The sequence below is a fragment of the Apodemus sylvaticus genome, chromosome 13 (genome assembly GCF_947179515.1).
Source record: "Apodemus sylvaticus chromosome 13, mApoSyl1.1, whole genome shotgun sequence".
Classification (NCBI taxonomy): domain Eukaryota; kingdom Metazoa; phylum Chordata; class Mammalia; order Rodentia; family Muridae; genus Apodemus; species Apodemus sylvaticus.
Genome location: NC_067484.1, coordinates 82066205 through 82093069, shown reverse-complemented (window position 1 = coordinate 82093069; position 26865 = coordinate 82066205). Strand labels below are relative to the sequence as shown.

Below are 26865 nucleotides of genomic sequence, written 5' to 3'. Positions count from 1 at the left end.
ATGTAGTTATGTCATTAATCGCGCTATCGGACTAAGGGACGCTTCTTTTAATTAATATTCGTGGAAAAAAAACTAGTTTGTCTCTCGTTATCCACCAGATCCTAGGAATGAATGCAAATAGTTTCGGGGTGCTGTGCAGACCCCAGGCGGGGCACTTCAGGGTGGGGCATCACCTTTGAATGCTTTCTGCAAGCCTCGCCCTCCTTCTTGCCCCTGACTGGATACAGCCATCAGCCATCTCCATTTCCCTCCAGTCACTTTTCCTTCGGCCACTAGTTTAGAGGGTCTGACCCGGAGTTCCTCGACGAACCACCTGGTACCTGAGGGTCCCCTCCCCAACTGGGGTCTCTACGTGCACCCTGCACCCGGGGAAGAGGCGGCGCCAAGGGGGCTCTCCCTAGTGGACTCTGACGGTGGCAGACGGCGAGTCACGTGAGTCTGTGGAGGCGGAGCGTGGCCGGCTGAGGGGGTGGAGAAAACAAAGCCCCCAGCTGTCAGCAGAAGAAGGAGGCGACAACGCCGGAGCAGGTGAGTCAAGTACGTTCAAAGCTGTACAGCCCTGGCGTGCTCCTACACCCTTTGCCCTGGGTCGGTCCCTCCCAGGCGGGGCGTTGGCCGCGCCTCTCCCACCCACGCCTGGGTCTGCTGTCTGCAGATCGCGGAGCAAGCGGATCCCGGGGTCTCCAAGCCCATCAAGAAGTTATCCAGCCCAGGGTGTGCGCGCAGCCCCGCTCCTATGGGTCGCCCCTCTCTTTGGGTGGTGGGGGCTAGAGCGGTAAACCCGTGGAAGAGTGAGCAAGTGAGGGCTGCCACGCTGGCAGACACAGTGCCCTGGCCGAAGAGTGAAGGCTGGGGACACCTAGGAGAAGGGGACTTGGAGGTGGGCGCCTCCTGTGCTCGACCACTTCTGCTGAAGGACTGGGACACCACCCGGACTGAGAGCCTTCTGAGCTGCTAGAAGCTGCGCACTTTGGGGGACAGACCTAGAAGTGCCGCGAGCGCCCACCGTCTGGAGTGTATTCCCGAACCCCCAAACTCTGGGGCCGCCTCCGGTGTGCCCTGTGCAGAGACAGGGGTCTCACGACTGGGACCGATCACTCCTGGATCTGAGGCTTGGAATCCAGATGTGTGGCAAGGAAAAGTGGGTTGCTAGTCTGCTCCTGAGTTGTTTGGCAAGCAGCGCGTGCAGAACGATAGCTACTAGGAGACCACTTCACTGGTTTAGAGGCGCATTCTTCAGTCTACCCTTCCGAGTGCAGCGCCGAAGCCAGAAGTGATGCTACAAAGGCCTAGAAAGAGGGGTGGGCTCAAAAAGACCCTCCCTCTGAACCTGAGCCTTAGGCAACGCGGACTTCTGAAGGAGCGAAAGGGTCTGATTACCCCTAGAGTAACTTTCGCAAACCAGTGTCAAAGGCGCAGCTGCAGCCTTGGAGGAAAGGGACAGCAGCCATTGGACCAGGAGCCTTTGTCTTAACCTCCAGTCCCCTTCTGGTAGTCCTCCTTGGCCAATGGCCTGCTGAGTAATTAATATTCTGAACATTAGTTGTCCCTTCACCTCGGCACACAGACGGTCCTGCTGCCCCTCCCCTCCGCCCCCTCCTCCCCCTCCTCACAGCGGGTGTTTACCACCTCCTCACGTCCAAGCCTTCCCTGGAGGGGGTTGGGAGTGTATAATAAAAGAAAAGAAAGGAAGTGATCCTGACCCACTAAGCAAAAAGATAATGCCAAAAGTACTACAGAGGGGTCAGGGCAAAAATCAAGGGTTAAGTGAATGCTCACACAGCGCATGCCCGCGTGCAAGGAGGGAAGGAGTCGCTGGAACTTTCTTGATTAGCATAAGTATCTGCCCCGGGGCCGCGCGGTGCGAGGCGGAGGCTCTGCCCTAGCTTAGGTGCAAGAGAAGTCCAGTCTTGAGTGAGATCTGAAGGACCTGCTTCTAATCTGAGGGGACCGCGGGGGTGCGACTTGGCGGAACAGGACGCTAGGATGAAACAGATCAGAGATCTACGGGTAATCAGAAAGGTAAAGTGGGGTGCTTCTTTTGAACACTAGATTTTGGCAAGCAAAGATGGGGGGGGGGCGGTGCTCGCCCAGGCAGCGTCCCACTTGAAACGACTCGCTTCGCTGTCACTTTTGTCTACCAAGCTAAACATCCGTTGATCTCTGAAACAGGGTGGTCTTTGGGTAGGCTTCACAAGAAATTTTCCTTTACATGGGCAAAAGATGCTGCTTCGAAGCTCTGGTTTCCAAATTTGGCTTCGTCATGGAATCACCTGTGGAGATTTTGGGACTCCTGGTCTCTATATTCCATTTTAAACCATTTAAGCCGGATTGTTACTGGGGACTTGGGGGGAGGGGACTCAGCATTATTGATATTAAACAAAACTGCCAGGTGATTCCACTGCACAGCAGTTTAAGAAGCCACTTTACTTGAGTGGGTGGGAGAGAAAGAAGACACTGAAACTGGGGTGTCAGTGACTCACTCTGTAGGGCAGGTGACTGTCATCTGGAGGCCTGGCAAGTTGTGTCATCTCCCTGCAACAATATTTTCCCCTTCCCTGCCTTGGGTCTGGTTGTTGCTGGATATTTGTGAGTTCGCTGCCCATGCCTAGTGTGTGCACCGTTGTTAAGGGAGACGGATAGAAACTTTCATTCTGGCCACGGCGCGCGTGTGTAGCAGGCAGCAGGGAAACCCAGCAGAAATAAAACATGGGCAGCCTGGTGAGTCAGCCGGCTGCGCTCCAACGCCTGCCTGCCCAGTGAATAGGAAGTAATTATGGCCTGTCTTTATTGACTGGCGCACACTCCACTCCTTTGAAAGCACAGCTCAGTATCTGACCAGGATGTTTGCCTGTCACTGCCTCTCCCTCTTCCAGCCCTCCTCCCTACCTGCTTTGAATAGTGCTAGCTGCTGTGAACAGGAGCACTGAAGACTGCTAGGCAGCCTGGCCTTCCTTTCCTCTGTGGAGGGCACATTTTAAAAGGCTCTTGGGAAAGTGTTAAGTAGTTTGGGTTATCTCAGAAATAAGAAATCTAGAGGAGGAATTTGAAGTGTTTACAATTTTTTTTTAAAGTGCCCTACTATTTGACGCGTTCAGGGCTGAATTCAATAAGCTGTTTACATAGAGATGACTATCCCTAACATTTCATATGAAATTTTGCTTGCTTTTGATCAAACCTGTCTCCCTCTGTGTGTGTGTGTGTGTGTGTGTGTGTGTGTGACTCGAGTGCTCCTGTGTACATTGGGAGTTGAACCTAGAGTGTGCTGAGCCTCACACATTCCAACCTCACAGGCATTTAACCTATACAGTTCAGATTTAGAAAGCCAAAAAAAACAAAAAAAAACAAAAAAAAACGACGTTTCACATTTTTCTCTCATATGCAGATCCTAGACTTTAATTTTTATATGTTTGTAGGTATATGGGGGATCATCAAAATAGAAAGGTGACCATGAGAGTGTAAGAAGATATGTGAAGAGAGGAAGGGAAAGTTTAGCAGCCTACATGGGGCATGAGGACAGGGGTCTTCCCGGAGATGTAGAGGATGCTACGGGACGACGGGAGGGGGGGGGGGGAGGGGTTAGAGGAGCAGACAGAACGAGGTATGTATGAAAATGCCACAAAGGACCACGACTTTGTAGGCTAACTTTAATAAAAATTATACGCTAATTTTTTAAAAGATGGCAAAAAAAAAGTCATAAGCCAAGCTCACATCTGAAATTCATTTCACAGACATCCACTCTCACAGGAAGGGAGCAGGTCCACCTGTAAGTGCCGCAGGAATTCATTAATCAAGGAGTGGGTTCAGAATAGCTTAATAGTTAACCTGCTTCTATTCTCATCTGCCTACCGACCTTCTTAAAATAGAACATGAATGTAGCTTAGTGTGGAACACTGCTTAGCATATTCAAAGACCTACGTTCAATGACCAGTAAGTATATACGCACAAGAACAAGTGTGCTTCCATATATTTAAAAGTAGGAATTCCGTTTTATTTCGACTGGTACAACCCCTACCCTGAGTAAATAAAGGCTTATAGGATTTTCCAAAGGCTGATAGAGTGTAATAGATCCATTTGAACTTTCTGAAATTTTGACTGTCTTTTGGGGAGCTGTTAGAAATTAGGGGGTTGCAATGCTTAGGGATCTAATCAGAAGACGAGGTGGGAAGATTATAAGAGCTAGAAGTGGGGACTGTTTAAGGAAACAGCATCTTCCAGACACAAAAGGGTAGATGGACATATGAACTTACAGAGACTGTGACAGTGCCCACAAGACCACATAAGGTCCCACCAGACACGAATCCCAGCACCAAGGAGAGGGAGGGGACCTAAAGCCCCACCCCAGCCACAACGCATTTGGGAAGAAGTCAGTTTTTTTCAGGTGACACTGGTTGTACTAACCAGAGTCTAGGGCAGGCCTCATGCTCGGGAGCAGTTGGCCAACACAAAATAGTTCTAGTTGCTTTCTTCTTTTGAGTTCTGTTTGTTTGGTTAGTTTTTATTTTGGTTTGGTTTGGTTTTCAAAACAGGGTTTCTCTGTGTAGCCCTGACTGTCCTGGAACTCCATCTGTAGAGCAAGCTGACTTTGAACTCAGCCTGTCTCTGCCTCTGGGTTGGTGGAAATAAAGGAGTATGCCCCCACCCAGGCAGTTGTTTGTTTGTTTGTTTGTTTGTTTGTTTTTAAGAGCAAGAGATAACATGAAGTTCGATGGGGGCGATGAGGAAATCTAGGAGGAGATGGGAGAAGGGAAAGAATATGATAAAAACATTGTGTGAAACTCTCAAAGCACAAATTCTATTTAAAAAAAAATCACGTAATTACTGCTGGCCAACTCTATGCCTTGGCATAGAGATAGAAATAAACTTAAATTCACAGCTTCATATCATTCAGGGATCCACAGATTATGGCCCACCATCTGTTTTATAAGATTAATCTTTATAGCTTCTCATAATCAAAAAAAATCTAACAAAAAGAATCTAGAGACCCTTGAAAATACCATGAAACTCAAAATTTTGGATCCAAACTCAAGTTTCATTGGACTGTGTATTTCCATATTCCCAGCAGCTTCATTTCCACTGCTATGTATAGTGGGAGAGTGGTATGGAGGCTGTGTTATTTACAAAGCCCAGAACACTTACTGAACTTTAACATCAAAATTTTCAGGCAGGCATCTAGTTTGTTCCAACTCTGTCTTTTCCAATCGAAATAAGCACTTAACACATAAACCCTTGCTATTTAATTTTAAACAAAACCTACTAAACCCAGGTCAGATAATCACTAAAGGCAGAAGACAGTATTTTTTTCATGTTTTCTTGTATCTATATTTACTTTGTAAGAATGGTTTATTCTTGAATAATGTAGACTCTGCTAACACAGTTAAACACAGACACTCAAATAATACAAGCTAAGTAAGCCCAGATGATACAAAATTAACTTGTCATTGTTTTATAAAAGCAAGCTCCCTAGTAATCTCATGCTCTTTAGTAATGGGGACGTCCTCTCTCACAGTGCAGCTCCCTTCTGGTCTCTGCCTCCCAGCTCCTAGATTCCAGGCATGCACCTGGACATGTATACTTACTGCTCCAGCATATGAAGACCTAACTTTGAGATTCTTTTTTTTCAGCTATAGACATTTATGCAGCAGTAATTTATACACTTAAAGTGTAGAGGGGAAGCTTGGGGAAATGGCTTTTCTGAAGTCAAAAATAGAGAAAATAATATCTATATAGCATTATAACTCTGCTGAGGCTGACATTAAATACATCATTACATCATGCCATGTGCAATTGCTTTAGACTTTGCGAATTCAAAAATATAATAATATAATGATCCAGGAATTCCTATGAGTCCCTCCAATGGGGCTGGACTGATTACAGCTGACTAGGATTCTAGAAGGCATATTGAAAAGAGTAACTTCATTGATCAGAACTTGTCTTGGCATCTTGTTTCCTGATGTCCTTCTGTCAGGGGACTTCCTCCTCTGGATGACTTGTTACTGCCACAAATAAAGAGTTTACAAAATGAGTTTCACTTCAAATAGAGCCACCATCTGGATGGCTGGAGTCCTCCTCATCCCTTGCAGATCTGTCCACCTATGGTTTAGGAAACAGAGTGACCTTTCCTTCGCTAAATTCAACCAAGTGTTATGGTAAAAATTTGGGGTAACTGACATAAGTCCTTTTTTTTTTTTTTTTTTTTTGGATTTGGTTTTTTTGAGAGAGGGTTTCTCTGTATAGCCCTGGCTGTCCTGGAACTCACTCTGTAGACCGGGCTGGCCTTGAACTCAGAAATCCGCCTGCCTCTGCCTCCCAGAGTGCTGGGATTACAGGCGTAAGCCTGGCTGTAAAAACAAAACTCAAGGTCATAAATGCACTTACACGGTCTAGGATTGCTAATAGAGCTGCTGTGTGAACCACTGACTTCAAAGCAGATTTCCCCACTAGTCTTCCTGTGGTAACTGAGAATCTGTCCTTCAGTAACATTTGCGGTGGGCCATTAGAGACATAAACCTTTGTGGGATTGGGTTCCAAGAAGCACATTCGAGTCCCTAACCATTGCCTCCACCCACTGATCCTGACCCACCCATCACAACTTTCAAAGAGCCTCATGCTAGGTTGTCAGAACTAATTTTACACCAGTGTTTCTAAATATGCCTTAAATATATATAACTTGGTTTTTGGTTGTAGCATGAGTGCTCTGTGGACTTGGGGACAGACAATTTGATGGAGCCAGGGAAGATCAGCCCTTAGCCCCTGTTTTGAGCAGTGAGGGGCCAGTTAGGGCTCTGGACTCAGCGCCCCAAACAAGAGGCATCTGTTAGACAGCGCTATTGTTTATGTTATTTGAAAGGAACCCGAGCCTCCTGGTACTACTTACCAACTTCACTCACAATCAGCCACACAGACGGAAAAGTAGTGTAATGTATTCGAGTATCTGTGGCCTTTTCTCCTTCAGAGTCTATTGCTATCCCTGTCTATCACTATGAACACCAGCTGCTGCCCACTCTCGCCTCTGAGTCGGGCTCCGCAACCTCTGGAGAAGAGTGCTTTAGGGTTTTTTTCCTAGCTTCAACTTTATCCTATCAGTGTGTGTGGTGACACTCTAGAGGGTAATTCGCTCAGACCCGGAACTTTGGGTGGAGCTGGGAAGAGTCATCTTGACACCTTTTGAGTGTGGCATGTTAGGCAATCCGATGCAGGTGAGCCAGCCAGCAGCTGGAGTAGAACAATGATTGTGTTCTGTGTCTGGAAACAGCAAGCCCAGATCACCTGAGTCATATTTTCCCATGGGGTTAAGAGCCCATCCCAAGGGAAAGAAATTCTTAACTGGCCGCTTTGTGGGGGTTGGCTTTGTTGTGGAGTTTGCTGTTGGAATCTGAAAGCTCCTTGAATGTTTTCCCTTTTTGTTTATTTTTTTTTGTTGTTGTTTTTTTACATTTGGGGGGTTGGTTCCTTTTTAAATATAATAATGTTGGGGGTTTTGTCTCTAAGATGTTGATAGTAATTTTTTCTGCCTTTGCCTGAGACTTTGTACCTTCATTTCTCTGCAAATTATGTTTGTTGCCCTAAACGGAGGTGCTAGAGATTTTTAAAATTAAAACAACTACTGATGACAAAGAGAATTATAGAAGTGATTGGCAACGAGGCAAAGGGAGCATCTACTAACGTGCCCTAAGGAAAGCAGGAATTAGGATCAGAAAGGATCCTCTCTAACCCCCACCCCCACCCCCACCCCCACCCCACACCCTTTGCTCAAATGTTAGCTCAAAACAATGATCTTGATTCAGAACTTACTCAAGTCAGATAGACCATTCCATCTGTTTTTCTTAGTCAATGTAAGGCATTTTGACCTGGTGGTCAGGAGACATGGTTCTTGTTATAGCTGTGCATACCCTGCAACTCCAGACAGCTCAGTGCACCATTGTGGGTTCTAGTCTTATCAAGAAATGATAGCATCATGCCTTTACTGGTACTCTGTCCACAAAAAAAAAAAAAAAATCTCTGTGCTCTAAAACATGGTTAGTAATTCATTTTTATAGTAAAATATAATAAGTAATATATTCTTTCCTTTGAAGTGTCCATAAATTAATTTCTAAGCGCAAGGAAAACATGTAGCTTTAATAATCTGCCAGTGTGTTGAATTATTTAGTTATACTGGAATATGAAGCAGTAAGTTCAACTATCTAATAATTTAATAGATATACAGTGACTTACCAGCTTCTTAAAAGCTAAGGCAGTATGATTTCTAGCAGGGCATGTACATTAATACTAAAATCATCCACTTACAGGCAGATGTGGTAGCATACACCTTAACCCCAAGTGGGGAGGATGAAGGAATATTGTGGGTTCTCAGCCAGCCTTACTACATAGTAAATTCCAGGCCAACCTCGGTTATACAATGAGACTCCATTTAAAAAAATAATAATAATCAGCAATAAAGCAAAAACATCTTAGAAACTTCCCAGCTGTTCCCACATTCCTGCCCATGCAACGGGTTTCCATGAAAGGTCACCGCTGGCTCCTCCCTCATCAATCAACTGGGCCTAGAAATAAAGACGCCATGTTTAATAGCCCGCCGAGGGTGAGAGAAGATAAGGAAAAGTTGGAACTAGTGACCAGATCGAGCTCCGTGCCTTTCATCCCTCAAGATACAAAGAAAGCAAGCAGGGTTGCGTCTCTTGGTCTCCTGTTACTGCTGCGTTCCCAGATACTAATATGCCACCTGCCGCAAGGCACCAGTGCATGCAAGGACACGAAGAGACTTTAAACACAGGAGTAAACCAAGCTTGGTAAAGCATTTCCTTTAGCCTAATTTAAATTTTAAAAAAATAGAGGCCGGGAAGTGGTGGCGCACGCCTTTAATCCCAGCACTTGGGAGGCAGAGGCAGGCAGATTTCTGAGCTGGAGGCCAGCCAGGTCTACAACGTGAGTTCCAGGACAGCCAGGGCTACACAGAGAAACCCTGTCTTGAAAAAAACCAAAAAAAAAGAAAAGCAAAAAAATAGAGTTTCCTCTTTCGAAGGCTGGAATTGAGTTGTCCTGAGTATGTGGAAGTCCTGAATCAACAATTGTGACCAGACAGCTAAGTGGTTGCCTTTTCTGTGGTCCAGGAGCCTAGCCAGGGACACAGAACAAGCTATCCTCTCCTTTCCGGGGCCACGGTGTCTGCACTCTGTCAGCTTACCCGGGACATTTGCCACTTCTGCTGGGCTTGATCAGGTCTAGTTGTGATGCACCTGTCCCGGATGAACAGCATAATCAGAGTGCTAAGCAGAGGGTCTCAGGTCAGCACACAGCTCTTGGAATCATGGACCTGCATTGTTCACGCTAAGTTGAAGCGGTTGGTGACTTAGAGGATCATCTAGGTATCCTCGTCTTGTAGATAGAAACAGCCATGGAGAATTTTCTACTATAATCACCTAGAAGTTCCTGTGGTTTTGCACTTTTAGTTTATACCTTGCTGTTGAAGGTGCCTGGTAAGTCATCTTAGCTCCCATGCACCTTGAGAAAAGCCAGTAAGGATTCTTGTCCAGGAATTTATTAGGGCTCCTTCGGTCAAGCTGTCTTAGATCCCTTAAGAGTCGATGTTGTGGGGCTAGAGATATAGCTTAGCTTCCCTGGTCTGTGGGAAATTTGGGGTTTCCTCTGAAGGAAAAGTTTTTAAAGGGATTCCCTCTATCTGCTCTGGGCTTTTCTATAGGTGATTTTTATTGACTGCTTCTGACTCTACAACACTCTGATCCAGTGTTCAAGAACAGCGTTCCAATTCAGGAATTTTTATATGCAGCAGCAATTTTTTATGTGTGTGCACATACATGTGCATGCATGCTTGTGTGCATGCATGGTTTGTGTGTGTGTGTGTGTGTGTGTGTGTGTGTGTGTGTGTAGGTGCAATTATGATATGAGTTCATATTGAGGCCAAAAGACAACCTGTCATTCCTCAGGCGACATCCACTTTGCTTGTGGCTGTTGACTGGAGGGTTTGTTTGTTTGCTTGCTTGTTTGTTTGTTTGAAACAAGGTCTCTCTTGGTGGCCAAGAGGCTAGGCTCCAGCAAGCCTGGGGTCGTGACTGTCTCAACCCCTTCAGCACTGGGATTACAGGCACGCAGGAACACACCCAGCTTCCTCTGTGGGCTCTGCAGATGGTTCTCAGCTCTTCAGTCTTTCAAAGCAAGTACTCTACCAACTGAGCTATCTTTCCAGCATGCCAATTGTCTAATAATGATCATAGAGTTGTCTTCTCTACTTATGTAAATATTTATGGTAGCTCAGGAATTTTTATATACAGCAGCAATTTTTTATGTAGACAAATTTTATAGAAAATTATAAACACAAGAGCCCAGAACATAAATGGCATGCCTAAAGTCACATAATTGGGGAAAAGTTGAAGCCAAGGATCTTTACAGTGGTTCCAATGATTCTATCAGACAGGATTATTTACCATAGCTGGGTTCTCAGGGATTCAGAAGTCTTCTTAATCCATCAAGTTACTGAACTGTAGCAGTGACGCAACCTCCAATGACCTCATGTTTCTCTCAGAAAACTCCATAACATTTCACACTGAAGAGATGAAGATGATTTGAGTTTCCATAGGCAGGGCCCCGTAGCCTTCTGGAACTCATAGCTATTTCTTTGTTGCAAATTCCCAGTACATCCAGAGGGTGTGATCAGCAGTTCAGGAATCTGGCTGAAAGTGCAGCCCATCTCAGAAGGTGTTTGGAATCAGGTCTTTGGGGCAGACTGATGGTACAAGCGTGTCATCTCAGGGCGGGCACGAGGACAACCTCAGTACAACTGGTTTGGAAACAACAGTGAAAAGGTTTTAGTTTACTGCGTGCTTCTGACAGAGCATCAAAGCCCCTGATCCTGCTCCCATCTCTCAAATACAGTGAGTGTTTATGTGGTGGTTTACAGTCTCCACTGTCCACACAAATAAAAATAATAGGGCCAAAGAAATTACTCAGTGGCAAGTGTTTACCTCACAAGCATTAGGACCAGAGTTTAAATCCCCTTACCCTAAAAACAAAACAAAAACAAAAAACAGGACCCAAGACCCCACACACCTATAAGCCTAGCACTGGAGATGAGGTCAGGGAGGGGTGTCCCAGGGCTTATTGGCTAGCCAGTATAAATAAGTTAGTTCAATAATAAACCTTGTCTTAAGAATAAATAAATAAGGTAAAGCATGTAGGAAGGCACACATGACAGTCTCTACCCTCCGCAGATGCATGCACATGGGCATACATATGCATGCACACAGACATGCCCAAGGAAAATAGTTATTTCACTGAAGGTACTATAGTGAGATCCAGAGCTATCCATTCTGGTCAGCAGAAGAGAAACAATAGAAGTTAATTATAGACAATCTCTGTGTTTGCAGAATAATTAACTAATTGCGGTCGTATCATTAGAGAGTGGAGGACTTTCCCTGAGGACCTGCAAGCTGGACATACCCTGAAGGATCAGAGGTGCGGCAGAGCACTAATGCCCCAGGAAGGACTTTCCACCTTAGTTTTGCTTTGGTCCATTGCAGAGACTCAACTATGAATGGATGTGCTTGGCCAAGGACGTTAGGTTACCATAGTAGCAGGTTTTGGAACGAGCCCTGCGAGAAGTCATGTACCTTGCAGTTCAAGGGGTGGTCCTCAGGCCAACACATCAGAGTCACATGGAAGTGTTTTACAGGGGGGTAAATGCTAGCCTCCTCCACCCACCCATTGCTACTGACTCACAACCCGCATCTTTTAACAAGATTGCCCAGTGAATCATAAAGTCTGAAAAACACCGCCTTAGCCAACACTGAGAGGCAAGATGCTTACTTCCAGAGTGAAAAACACAAATGACTTACACACCCTACCCACGAGTCAAGACAGTAGCAGTCACACCCTGCACACTAGTCAAGACAGTAGCAATGATAAATCTTCCCCTTTAATGTGCCCACCCTCTCTGTCAGTAACAATGCATTCATAGGCCCTCAATTACAACTGTATATTTCTGTGTTTGCCACCTAACCAGCCTATAAGTCTTCTGGCCACGCCGTGTAGATCTTTGTCTAGCACAGTGCCTGGCATCTGACAGGTGTGTATGGTGGTAGAAAAACGTGCAATGTCATAGGCTGATAAACATTGGCTCGGGGTTCAACCCTGCCACAGCCTCAGTTCTTGCATGCATAAGGCATGGAGAAGCACACCCCTCTCCTGGGATTTGAAAAGAAAAGATCTTAATGATGCAGTGTACTAACACAGCACCCTGTGCGCTGAAGCTGTTCTTAAGTGGTACCGATTCATGTGTGCTCGGTGATTACTGGACAAATGGAAAACTAGGAACCTCGTATGAAAGTGCTAAAGCTGAGAAATTGGTGTCCTGTTAACTGCTACCATACGTAAAACTGAGTTTTAAATTATAACGGACAACGGAACTGTAACACAAGAAAGGTGAAGGGTAAGCAGGTTCAGGATGAACTTGTAGGAAGCATGTGTGTGCTTTGGAACCAGGAGACCAACCTTTGCACAGCCGCATCAGCATCAGCTGGTCCCTCTCTCTGGGTCTTGGTTTCTCCTCCTGAAGAGAAAAAAAATCAACAAAGCCCTCTTTCTGTTGCAGAAAGAAACATCCTGCAGCTTGCAGTGTAGGGAATCAGACCTTATTCGTGCCTGTATCCCTACCTACTTCTTAACGTAGTACCAAGCTCAGAGGAGATGGCCACAGTGCAGGATTGACCAGTGGGGCTCAAGCATGTGCTCTCTGTGGGGATGAAAATCTCACCCCAACAGACAAAATCTTATTCCTTAAAGCAGGGAGTTCTCAACCTCCCTGAAGCTGGAACCCTTTAATGCAGTTCCTCATGTCGTGGTGACCCCAACTATTTCATTGCTGCTTCATTACCATAATTTTATTACTGTTATGTATTGTAATGTAAATATCTTATATGCAGGATATCTGATATGTCTCCCCCCCCCCCCTCTCTCTCTCTCTCTCTCTCTCTCTCTCTCTCTCTCTCTCTCTCTCTCTCGCATGCACACACACACACACACACACACAAGGATTGAAACCCACTGTTTGAGAACCCCTAGCCTAACACAGTATCCTGGAGGTATGAAAGAAATGGCCAGAGGACTAGTGTCTAAAGGGGCTTCTTGAAAGTGGGGGCAGGGTGGGTGAGAGAGAAGATGATGACGAAAGTGAAGAAACACTGAGTCAGAAGTTTATTTCTACAAGTCAGAGCCCTAGAGAGTTCCCACAGGAATGCCATCAAGGAGAGAAAAACTCCTACCAAAAGACATCCCAGAGGACCTCCGAGAGAGGCAGTGGGGGAGCTATAATTTGGAAGTTGATATTTAACATTTTGCAAATGTTTTTCAGTAGCCAGATGTAGGAGCACTTGCCTATAATCCCAGCATTCAGGAGGCAGAGGCAGGAAGACCACTACAAGTTTGAAGGCAGCCTGGTCTAGGTATGGCAACTTCCAGGCCAACACAGGCTACACATCAACGCCCAGCCTCACAAAAGGTGACTGGCATCCGCCTTTTGGATCACAACACCTATAGCTCTAGTTCTAAAGATGCAGTAGTTGCTTCTGCCTCCGCAGGCATGCCAGGCACATGATAAGCATTTATGCATGCAGACAACATACTCATACACATAAAAATATGAAGGAAAAATTATAGAAAAATAAATATAATGGGAGAAAATTTCTTTAAAAAAAAACAAAAAACTCCAAGTAGGTCTGGTGAGATGCTCAATCCCATATAGACCTGGATTCAATCCCCAGAAACTACGTAAGAACCCCAAAAATGGTAATGTTCAGGTTTTCAAGAATCTACTAGATTCAACCTACTCAGTGACTTTCAGGCTAAAGAGAGCTGTCCCCATCTCAAAGAAATAAGAGAGATGGTACCTGAAATATGACAACACTTCAGGGTGACTTCTATGTTCCACATACACGTGAACATACAAGTGCACCCACGTGTGAACATACACGCAGATGCAAGTATTTCCACGCTAGACTTCCTCCTTTAAACAGCTTCTCCCTGGGAGTGTTATTGGCTTCACCTCTGGCACAGCCTGGAGTATTTCCTAGTCAGATGGAGTTCAGCATGCATCTTCCATTCTAGGACTTACTTATAGAACTCTCAAACGTTTGGAAGTGCATTCCTCTACAAGGGAAAGCCCACAGCAGAGGCTCCAAGAGCAGTCCCAGGCTCTTCACATGGGCTTGACGTGGACAAGAAACTTGTGTCTAGACCCTGTGCCAACATTTCCACAATTCCAGTCACTTACTAACATGTTTCACAGACTCTGAAAATATTATGGATTAAAATGAGAGTATTAAAAGATTTTCACAAAGCACAGAGTGGAAGGTGAAGGTCCATGTGTTAGGGGAGGTCATGCCCGCCTCAGCACCAGTGTCCTAAGATCTCTGTTACCCCGTCAAAGCCCTGGAATACTTTAAATATGCGGCTTCCTTGGTGGGCCAGGAGAATGACAGACTACAAAGACAGGACACGTGGAAAGCATGTCTTAAGTTTCTACCATGTCTCAAACACAGTTTGTATCATAAGCTCTGCTAGAAAACATGAAACTGAAGCTCTCCGGGTATCACTCCTGCTTTGCTCTACTTTGTTATCAGTCACACAGGGGGAAGGGCTATCCTCTACTTACTGTTTTTCCAGTGACATATGATTAAAAATGGATAAAGGCTTGGCTTCAATGGTGCAATTATAAAAAGCATTTTAGGGGGTTACATACACTGCATGCTATATTTCTTATGGGTGTAGTTTGCCTTGGTGTTTTGGGGGGGTTGTTTTTTGTTTTGGGGGAGTTTTTGTTGTTTTGTTTTAAGAATTTTACTTTCACAGTACCACTCTTTTAAAAAATATCTAAAACAGAAAGGGCAATCTTAAAAATTAGTTTTGTTCTAGTTCACATGGGAAGCAACAGATGGAGAAGTGAGGATTCCAAGAAGAGATGGTTACGCTGTGCTTGGAGGGGAAGGAGCCAATTTTGTAGCTATCACTTGGGATTGTCCTTTCAGTGTATGGAAACCAACGCATGTGACCCTGAGAAATTTATACCACCATTACCGCCTCCAGTGTATGCCACCCAAATCCCTTTATCATCAAGCAATACTTTTAAAGTCCTTAAATACACAGCATGGATCATTTGTCAATTTGTCTTTCTTAAGGAGCATGAGTCATACCAGACTTGATGTCCACGCCCCGTGTAACCTGACCTCCTTTGCCAGTACATACCCCCCTCCACCAATGGTTTTGGTTACTCTGGTGCGTGCTGAGCCCTGTGTTTCCCGGCAGTGAGCAGCCTTGGGCTGCCCCTGGAGAGGCCACAATCCCAGCTCAAGACCACTAATTGATGTGGTGCTTGCTGGAAGTTGGTATCAAGCAAGATCAGTCCCAGGATTAATAGCATGTGCCTCTCTGCTAATGTTTATAAGATACCCTGTTCCTAGAAAGCAATGGACCTCCCAGTGGATAGAACATGATCTGCAGCTGGAGCCACGCAGTATGTCAGAATGCAATAGAACGTTTGAAAATTCGGGCTACGACTCTTCCTGAAGACCTTGGAAGGCTGTGTCAAACCCTGGGAGGAAACCCAGCCTCAGGCCCCAGCCATGACACCTTCTTGAAAAAGCTGGGGGCAGCTGGGGAGGCCTGATGCTGTCTCTTAGAACAGAATGATCTGATCTGACCTTATGTAGGCCAGAAGCTATATTGGCCAGCTACAGAACAGAAACAGACAAATTGATATCTGGTGACATCCATGCTTGGAGATACTTTTAGATCCGTGCTTCCTCCTGATGTGCCTCTCATACTCCCACCGTTTTATGGCCAGGCATAAAGACAGCAGTTGTTTGAGTTCAGAGGTGGGAAATCTTCCCAGGTGAAATAGATATTCCGTAGGCATACCTTGGACATAAGATGCTGGAATTCTGAGTTTGTTGAAAAAAAAAGATTGGAAACTTCTAGAAAGTGGACTTCTATGAAACAGAAAATGTGATTTACTTGATCCTGCCATGATTTGTATCCTAACAAGTTTTTTTTTTAATTTAAAAAAAATCATAGAGAGCAGAGGTGGCTTGTTGCTGTTTGTTTCTGGAGAAGAGTTACCTGGTGCTTAAAATAACAGAAGACCACAGTCTGTATGATAGGATAAAATGAGGGACATAGTGTAGTCAAGTTTAGAAATAGACCACCTGCTTTGTCCACAAAATCCCGGCAAGAATGAAATTCTATTCTTCCGTAGATAGATGCGGAATGCAGAGGCAATACTGCTCCGTGTGAACTTCGGAGAATATAGATTCATTAAAATGCATGAAGTATCAAACTGGTGTTTAGAACAAACTTTCAGTCTTCACTGTATGCATTTGTGTCAATGTTTAGAAGAATTGGACAGACTGGAGGCTAGAGAGGAAACTCCAAGGTTAGGGCACTTGCTATTCTTGCAGAGGACCTGGGTCGGGTTCCCAGCACCCCACCCCTTTCCTGACCTTCATGGGAACCAGAGATTCCTATGCTGCCCAAACATGCCCGAGAGCAAAATATTCATACACATAAGAAGTGGAAAATGGAAATTTAGAAGGATTACATCAGAGAAAACCTTAAATTCTCTGTCAAGGAAATTCCTGCATGGTTCATGTAGGTCACCTTTATCAAAGGCTGTGCCTTTCAGACTGGAGAGAAGGCTCGGCAGTTAAGAGTACTGGGTGTTCTTCCAGGGGTTCTGAGTTTAATCCCCAGCACCCACATAGCAGCTCACGATATAACGGGGCCCAGTGCTCTCTTTTGGTGTGCATATGGACATGCAGTCAAAGCACTTATATATACATTAAATAAATAAAATTGTTAAAGGAAGGAAGGGAGGAAGGAAGGAGCTAAGAAATTAAAGTAAATTAGATAGTGAACTGTCTAGCACACACAGGGGTCCATAGATGAGCTCACGATTCTCCAATCTGCTCTGTCACAGCTTCTGAGAAATTAGCAACTGGCTGTTTTGAGTAAACAGAAAAAGGTCACATTGTATAGATGAGACAGAAACTTCTAAGGGCAAGCTACCTAGTTTGTAGATAAGCTTATGCTCCTGCCTCTGAGCTTAGTACCAAACCTCTTGTTTGGTAACAAAGCTACCAAGAAGTAGTTTAATAAAGAAGGTAAATGAAAATTTTATTCTGATGCTGTTAAGATTTCTGAAAAATTGGAAGACTTTAAGAATCAAAATTGATGAGAACTGGATTTTTAAATCTGAATTTTGGTTTACGAAACTAGTATTAAATTACAGAAACATGTAAAATACCCCCACAGATGAAAATTCTATTATAAAACATATATATACATTTCATTCCACTTGTTCTATATAAAATTATGTGTGTGTATAAAATAGTTTATTTGAATCTAATTCTTAAAAGCACTATTATGAAATTTTTTGCCTTTTAAATATGATGAAGATTAAGTTTTTATCTGAACTTTGAACCCTACAGGTAAGTTTTTCTTATCTGCTTGGCACCAGATATGAGATTTTAAACAGTTTTGAATATTTTTTAATATTTATATACACATAATGAGTTTTCTTAAGGCTAGGCCCCATGTTCAACACACAATTTATTGTGTTTCATATATGCCTTGGGCATATATCCCAGAGGCCATTTTATATTTTAAATAGTTGTCTACATAAAACAGTTTCAGGATGTGACATGCTGTGCTTGTGGCATCTTGTTGCCATTCAAAGGGTGTTCAGATTTGGGCCTTTTCAGCCTCCTAGACTGGGGGATGTGCTCCCTGTAACATTAACAATCTAACTCTGGCTCTGTGGTAATGGCCCACGCCTTCGATCTCTGCACTCCAGAGGCAGAGGTAGGCAGCGAATCTCTGAGTTCAAGGCTAGCCTGGTCCCCAGAGTGAGTTCTAGGACAGACAGGGAAAACAAAAGTGAACAAAACTCCAGTTGCATGTGTAGCAGAGGATGGCCTTATCTGGCATCAATGGGAGGGGAGGCCCTTGGTCCTGTGAAGACTCTATGCCCCAGTGGAGGGGAATGCTAGGGTGGTGAGGCAGGACTGGAGGGGGGTCCCTCATAGAAGCAGGGGAGGGGATAGGGGGTTTGCAGAGGGAAACAGAGAAGGGGATAACATTTGAAATGTAAATAAATAAAATAAACAAAACAACAACAACAAAACCAAACAATAACATCCAGCAGCTGTCTTTACCCATGCTTTTGTCATTCAGCTGTTAGCATTTTGTTCTTCTTTTTTACCACCCTTATATGAAAACTGTAAAATTCCTACCGAGTCCCCCTTTAAAACCCAGCAGTAGTAACTTTAGAACTTTGTCCAGGATCGACCACATCGTGTTAGATTTGCTGCAGATAAGTTGATTTTTGTGTGGTGGGTTCTAGATAAATATCAGAAGCATTTCTGAGTTGGCCAAGGAAACATAGCAGAGGATTGATCAGGGCATCCGGGTGGGTAGAAGGTAGGAAGGGTCTTCTCTCACTTGTTGCTGGGTGTGATGGGAAAGACATGCCTAGCAGGTCACCTGCAGCAGAATCTAGTGGGACCATTAGCAGTCTCCCCAATAGCCACAGATGTCCCCGTGGTGGGCCTCGAACCCAGAACCCCCCACATCACTCATTCTCTAGAACTGGCTACTCATCAACTGGTCAACCAGGTGGTGTTTTAGAGGGAATAGTGAACAGAAAGCAAATAAGTTTCTGTTTGTTGTATCACTTCAAGTTTGGCTTGACATTGCTTATAATGCTTATATTGTCCAAATTAGCCAAAATTGGTTTTCATACATTAAGCCCATATTGATACTAAGTTAAAACAAATATTTTTAAAATAAATTTGAAACCTGTGAATCACGCCAAGTTTGAGCAAGTCTGAACTCTGATACAGTCACATCATGCCCTGGAGGGGCTGCGTTTGGGTCATCTGATGTCACAGGACTGTTATCTCATTGCACAGTGCTAGGGAGGTTGCGAGATGAAAATAGTTCTTTTCATAGATCTGCCATTATACTAAAATTTCAAATACTCAAAGCAAAATCAGTCAGTTTGGGGTATTTGTGGAATGTGCTTTCTTTAAGTTGCTTTTCCATTGTTCTACAATGTTTCCATGACGCTACTTTGCTCATTTCTTTTCCTTGTTTTTGTCCCATTTCCAGGGTCCCATTTCCCAGAAGAACCATTCACTTCAACAGCCAGGGAGAGCGCCTGGATGTTCAAAGTAAGGTTTCACTGTGACCATCGGGTAGACTCCGTCTGTGAGTTACGTTGGACTGACTGATGTTACGGCCTAAATGGCCAGTGTGCTTTTAGAAACCATTGCGTGGTAAAGGCCAGTGTTTGAGTAAATGTTCTCCACAAAGGCACTGCTCTTGAAATGGTGCCCTCCTTCCCAAGTGTGACTGCTAACAAACAGTCCTCTGAAACATGGGCAAGTCAGTGAAAGTTTGATTTGGGAGACCTTATTAGTGGCCATTGGAGGGAGAAATATCAAGATATGGTCAAAATAATCCTGCAACATTTCTAGTTATTTTTAAATAAACGGGGTGTTATTTGTTATTGTTATGAATATGAGGTGAATCTTAGGGAGGGAGGGAGAGAGAAAGAGGAAGGGAGGGAGGGAAGGGGAGAGGGAGGAAAGAGGGAGAAAGAGAAGGGGAGGGAGAGAAGAGAGGAACATGGGATAAATGCACATATTAGGACACCGGCAAAGCCCCTGAAAGCCCCTCTGTGTTTTCAGATTCCGGTTTGTTTGGATCATGCTGATCTTTAGCTGTTTCCCACAGGTACCCTAAATCTCTGCCTGATAATGCCTTCAAAGCTTACCTCCAGGGGCTCCCTAGAACAAAGGAACAATTACCTAAAATTCCACCAGATGGCAATATTTGGAAAGCCATTCTGAGAAGCTTTCAGAGCTCTGTGCTGTAATTGTTCCTGTGGGGACAGGTCGCAGGAAGCACCCGCCCCAGATTTCATCAGAAGGGTTTGCGTCCATCATATTTTTTTTTTTTAAAAAGAAATGTATAGAAAAACGTGTGTGCAATTGTAGATGTTGCTTTCTCCTTTTCTCTTAACTTCTGGAATGCTAAAATCAGAAACCCCATCTTCAAATCGTCCTTGAAAAGGTATCAGCTTGGGTTAAACGCTCAGATTTGTGACTAATTCTCCCAGCAGGCATTGGTGCGCTTCCAAACTCTACTCTGTGGGTGTGGGGTGCTTGCTCTTTTCTGTCATTGTGAGAAATGCTAGGGGTGATGGATATTGTTAGGAGAAAAGGACCCTGAAGCTCCTCCCCGACGGAGACTTGTTAGCAAGCCACCTTGATATGAAAGCAAGAGAAACAAACGTGCGCATACGGAATTGTCATCTGAATTGGCTTGGTTATCCGAGGGAATGAACACAGCCTTCGCGTTCACTCTAGCCACGCAGACCACTGGACGCTGACGGTTATCCTGGGGTCCAGAGCAGGCTTTAGGACGAGTAGAATCAGAGAGAAGAAAGGCAGGTGTGGGCCAAGAGGAGAAACCCTGTGAATAGGACTTGCCCTGTAGCTGTTGGAAACCATTGCTAGGAAGGTATGGGAGCCTTGTGGAAATGAATCTCATGTTATTAGCCCCTCTGGTAGGACCCCATCCGCTGGTTTGTCTGGGATTATTCTGATTAACTGATTAATTTACCACCAACAGATGCAACAAAAATGCATCTGTTGGTGGTAAATCTTGTCATCACCCCACATCCCTAACTGGACGGTTGAAGAGGTAATAGAAACAGGTGAACCATTATCTAAGCAGACTGTATGGCTTGAACATCATCAATCTGTTTTAAAAAAATTAAGTGTAGTGGGCATGCTTGTTGTCCCAGCACTGAGGAGGCGGAGACAGTCTACTTGGCAAGCTCTGGACCAATGAGATAGCGTGTCTGGAAGATAGACAGAAGATGGACAGCTTCTGAGGAACACTTCTAAAGTTGACCTATGACCCCGCCAGATGCAGGCATCCCCTTGCACACAACATGTACGTGCTCCTGCTGCCGCCCCTGTCTCCCATCTCTCCTGTTGCTCTTTTTTGTTCCCTTAAGTTTCATTTCTGCTTTTTATGTCAGGCACACATAAATGGTTCAATGTGTCCATATAAAATCTAGGAAGCGCCAATGATGAAATGAAAAACATGGTATTTGGTTTTGGGCAATGGACCTAATTTGCTTAGTAAGATTACCTTCAGCCCCATTAATTTCCCCGCAAATGCCATAGCTTTGCCTTTCTTTATGGCTGAAAGAATTCCATTGTGTATATCAACCACATCTCCTTCCTCAGTTCTGCTGTCATTGGACAACTAGTTTAGTTCTGTAGCTTCACTGTGGTGGATCCTGCTGCAGCAAGCATTGGAGTGCAGGCATCCCTGTGCTCCGTGGACTTGAATCTTCTGGTAAATGCCCAGGAGTAAGAACAGCTCTGCCCATAGCAGGTTTAAGTTTTGGGAAGCCCCCAGCTTGTGTAGTAGTAGCTGCACGAGTTTACCATCCAACCAGCAGTGTGCTAAGGGTTCCCGGTCCACGTTCTCAGCAGCAGTATTCATTATCAGTGTTATTAGCGACTGGGCGTGCTGACTGGGGCGAGGTAGAATCTCCGGGTAGTTGCATTTGCATTTCTCTGATGGCTAGCTTTGTTGAAAGTGTTTTTCATATGCTTATCAGCTTATGGACTAAGCCTCTGAAAGTGTAAGTCAGTTTCAATTAACTGTTTGAAATACACATCTTGTATATGTGTCTTTCATCTTTTAGCAACTGCTTATTTTATTAGCTCATTATTGTCTGTGTCACCTGCTTTCTGGTTTTTTAGTTTTTCAGTCAGTGTGTGTGTGTGTGTGTGTGTGTGTGTGTGTGTGTGTTGTGTGTTGGTTTCCCTTTGTTTCTGAGATGATATTATCTCACTCACTCTTTCTGCATAGGCTAAGCTGGCCAGGAATTCACCTGTCTCCAAGACCTGAAATCATAAGCATGCATTGCCACAAGGCTTTAAGTGGGTTTTAGGGATCAAACTCAGGCCCTTATATTTCTGCAGCAAGAACCTTATTGACTAAGCTCCCTCTCTGAACACAGAAACAAGTTTAGGTAGGACTGGGATTTTGAATATGGATTGTCAATAGTGCCAACCCAAGCAGCTCAGTCTAGTGATGCCACACAAGTCTGGTCTGGTCCTACCATTAGCAAGAGACTGGTAGCAAAGGGATCCTGCTTGGTATAAAAGTGTGTGTCCGGGATAGAGATCTGAGATCTGGTAGCTACAGTGGGCACATCTTCATTTCTGCCAGAGTCTTTTGTACAAAGGGCAAAATATGGGAGAACAAATTTTATTTGATACCTACTGTGTACCAGCGTTCTGTTAGCGGCTGGACATATGCCGTCTCATTGGTTCATTAACCCGTATATATCCTATATGAAACTTATTTTAATACCTTTTAAGTACAGAAATTGATCTTCAAATGGGGTAGTGACTCTGCTGTTCATGACTGGTCATTTATATAGTATGTTCTATTTAAACCAAGACTAGACCCAAGCAGAGAGAAATCTATACCCTGTTGTCTCTAACACATACAGGCAGACAGCGTCCTCAGCATGATGCTCACGCTTAGAAATATGGCCTCTAGCCTGGGGCTGGAGCAGAGTAGAGTGCAATCCTGAGAGCCTTTGTTGACCTCTGATCTGCCTCTTCTGCCTCCAATCTCCCCTGGCTCCTGTTCTCACGCCTTTCTCTACCACTTCAGTTGTTACATGTTAGCAATTATTTGCTGTAATAGAGGATGCACAATTGATCATTTCATTGAGACTATTCAAGAAACAAAGTCATATTACATCACCGTAATTTACATCTAGCTGCCTACATGTACTTATATAATAAATATATAGTATCATCTGTAATCATTTAATTGTCACAAAGGATCTACTGGTTCCTGTGTGTCTTCTCAATGTCTCTTACATATTCTTCTTCTTTTGTAGTACCTTCAAAGTTTTTATTAATAAAAATAATATGGAAATGGAAGGTTGAAAAGATGCCTCAAAGGTTAAAAGCACTGGCTTCTCTCTTCCAGAGGACCTGAGTTCTAGTCCCAGCACCCTCATGGCAGCCCACAACATTCATATATATATATATGCAAAACACACAATAAAATAATGATAAAAGTCAAGAGTTTGGTGGTGGTGGTTGGTTTTTTGTTTGGTTGGTTTGGTAGGATTGCTTTTGGTTTGGTTTTGTTTTTATTGTGAGACAGGATTTTTGTATGTAGCCCTGGGTGTCCCAGAACTCACTCTTAAACCAGACTGGCTTCAAACTCATAGAGATCTGCCTGCCTCTGCCTCCCAAGTGCTAGGATTAAAGGTGTGTGCCACCACACCCAGTTAATGATAGTTTGGTTTGGTTTGGTTTGGTTTGGTTTTTTGTTTCTTGATTTTTTTTTTTAAGGACACATTCATTATGTTAAAATTGATCATTTGTTGCTCTTTTGTCAAAATAGCCATGAAAGTTTACTTAGTTACCATTACTTCCTACATAATACAATTGTAACCATGGACTCCTGTAATAAGCCACATTTCTAGAGCTTCTATCCCATGCTTCTGATATTGTTGTGCATGACCTGTCTTGAGCCCCCGCATCCCATTTGTCTACCTACTTGGCTGTATGTCTCTAGAGCTCTCCACCCCTGTATCTGCCCTCTATCTTCTACTGTCTAGAGCTGTCCCTCTAGTGTGTCTGCTACTGCTGCACATCACAGCTCTAGAGCTGTCCCTCCTGTGTGCCTGGCACTACTGTACAACACAGCTCTAGAGCTGTCCCTCCTGTGTGCCTGGCACTACTGTACAACACAGCTCAAGCGCTGTTGTCCCTCCTGTGTGCCTGGCACTACTGTACAACACAGCTCTAGAGTTATCCCTCTAGTGTGTCTGCTACTGCTGCACATCACAGCTCTAGCGCTGTCGCCCCTCCTGCCTGGCACTGTCTCATACATCCCAGCTCTTGAGCCACCCGTCCTGTGTCTCCTGCTTGTAGCCTCCATTCTGTTTGTCTTTTCCTTCCAGTCCTCGCTCAGCTGTTGTCAGACCTTGTGCACGTTTGTTTTCTGTTGTATCATGAGCAGTTTTGTGAGCTGTGGTGCACAGTGACAACTGTAGTTTTAATGTTTCCAACACAGTTTATAGTGTCACAAACCACCATTGAACCCTCCTAGCAGAGCCCATTTCAAAGTTAACATGTATGTATTGTAAGTGTATGGGTGTAAATAGTTATATAATACCCCTGAGTGGGTCCAGAACCATCTGTCCCCACATCCCCTGTAAATTCCCTGTTTATTATACTGTGGACTTCCTGATTGGATATTACCTCTGATTTTAGAAACTCTTTCAGATTCTCTGTTGTATTCTGTAGCTGCCTGCAGCTACTATGAACTGGGTTGCTGGAACAGAAGCTGAGGGATAGATGGGGAAGGGACGAAAAGAATGAAGCCAGGATGATACTTTACCGATCGAGGCCCCAACTTTAATGGCGGTCAGACCTTTTAACAATTTGGGACTTATGGGACTTTCGGGAGTGGGGAGCCAGAAAAGGGGAAATCATTTGAAATGTAAATAAAGAATATATCAAATAAAAAAATGTATACATCAAAAAAAAAAAAAAAAAAAAAAACCAGTTTGGGGAGGTCCCTCCTCCCAGACTCCTGGCTGAGTCTGGGGAAGTCTTCTGGCCATCCTTGGCTCTAATGCTCAGGCAGCTGGGTGGGTCACCTGCTTAATTCAGGAATTCATAGACCTGGGGGAACAATGAACTTAACCTTCACTCTGAGCTTCTCCACCCTCGGATAAAAATTCCTGCTGTAACCTACTTCCCTATTATGCCCTAACGTCAGATTCCTGCCCGAAGCCAGGAATTGTCCTTGGCCAATGTCAAGTTCCTACCTTGTGGCATGATACCCCAATATGGCTCTGTACAATTCTCCATAGTAACAGATGACACATGCTAATCATTCTGCAGACACTGGGCATTGACATTTGCTTTCTGTGTTCTGCAGTCTATACACGGGCTCATGTCAGGTTGCCTGGCTCTGTGTACTGTAGATGACACAGACTGTCAGCGTCCCTTACCTCATATCACTCAGCTTCGAACGAGCACATTCCTGTGTTTGTCTGTGCTCTGACATTAGCTGTGCCTCTGCGTTAAGACAGTACTTCCAAAGACTCCCAGACTGTCCGGTTAAGGTCCAGCTGCTCTAGAGGACTTAAACAGTAAATGTTAAAAAAGGAGGCTAGAGAGCACGCTGGGAGAGCCTTGATTCTCTCTCGGCAGTCAGGACTTGCTGTCAGCCAGCTGGATTCTTAACTCTGCTTTGCATGCTGACTTATTATTCTATTATGACTCCAACGGGGCTTGTTAACATTGTCTCATGAAATTCTGGTGTCTTTGTTGTTAGCTATATTCCAGGGGAGTGATACCTCTCAGGCCCATGTAGCATTTGGCTGATAAAGTAGACTGGGCTATTAATGTCCCCCTCTGTACTCAGTCTAATGACATGCTAACTTGGTTTGCATAAAATATGAGTTGAAGCCAGGCTGTGGTGGCGCACACCTTTAATCCCAGTACTTGGGAGGCAGAGGCAGGCAAATTTCTAAGTTCAAAGCCAGCCTGGTCTACAGAGTGAGTTCCAGGTCAGCCAGGCTACACAGAGAAACCCTGTCTCAAAAAACCAAAGAAAAAAGAAAAAGGGGGGGAGGGTCTTCCCACTTCAAAAACAATATGAGTTGAGTGCTCACAACATTCTGTAATGACAATTATAACTTCCAGTGAGGAACCACAAATGTTTCTAATGGGATCATGAGAAGAGACTGTGCAGTCACTTTGGGTTCCTTCTCAAGGCAACATAGTCCCTACATTAAAAAAAAAAAAAAAATACGGAGCTACACAGAGAAACCCTGTCTTGAAAAACAAAACAAAAAACAAAACAAACAAAAAAAAAGCCACTTACTGGATTTGATGACATTTATTTAAAAGAATTACCTCAAAAGTTGATATTTTCATTGTGCATTAAGATATCAAGATTTAAAACATTATTCTAAATTTTAATCCCATTAAGAAAGATTATTTTGGATTACATTGTCATAAAGAGAGAGAAGAAAATGGTGTTTGGGAAAACTGGTGTGACTCGAACGAAGAATGGAACCGTTTGCCTAACTGTTGCTTCACTGCATTTTTAACTGTTAGGGAATTGGGTTGTTTTATTATGGTCACAAAAAGCTCTGAGGATAGACTTGAGTTCAGGCTGCCTTTGTAAACTAGCAGGTAACAAGGAGAAATGGCATTCTAGTCATAAGTCATCTTATGAGGTTGGGAAAGTGTGTAAATAATGCAGGATTAAGAGAGATGAAGAGGGGCTGCAGAGATGGCTCAGTGGTTAAGAGCACTGACTGTTCTTCAAGAGGTCCTGAGTTCAATTCCCAGCAACCACATGGTGGCTCATAACTATCTGTAATGGGATTCTGTTGCCCTCTTCTGGTGTGTCTGAAGACAGTGTATAGTGTATTCACATATATAAAATAAATAAATCTTAAAAAACAAAAAAGGAATTATAAGAGAGATGGAGAAGCTGGGCCAGGTCTAAGTGTATAGAGTCCCATATATCAGACTTCTAATGATTTTATTTCAGGGCATGGAGTAAATATCAAACAAAAAGCAAGTGGCCCGCTAAAACTAACAGATCCTACCACAATCTAGCCAAGTGTGTTGACTCCTACATATAATCCCAACACTCAGGAGGCAGCAGCAGGCAGAGCCCTCCAAGTCTGAAGCCAGCCTGAGCTACAGTAAGACC

At 44.2% G+C, this 26865-nt stretch overlaps 1 protein-coding gene across 1 annotated transcript in view; it reads left to right on the top strand.

Moving 5' to 3' along the window:
* Nucleotides 1–479: 479 nt before the first annotated feature.
* The window catches only part of Mapre2 (microtubule associated protein RP/EB family member 2), a 134039-nt gene continuing 107653 nt past the window's right edge, over nt 480–26865 (top strand). Inside the window, exons 1-2 of the mRNA XM_052201504.1 lie at nt 480–528; nt 19174–19235. The gene's annotated coding sequence lies outside the window, so the exon portion shown is untranslated. The remainder of the gene's footprint in view (nt 529–19173; nt 19236–26865) is intronic.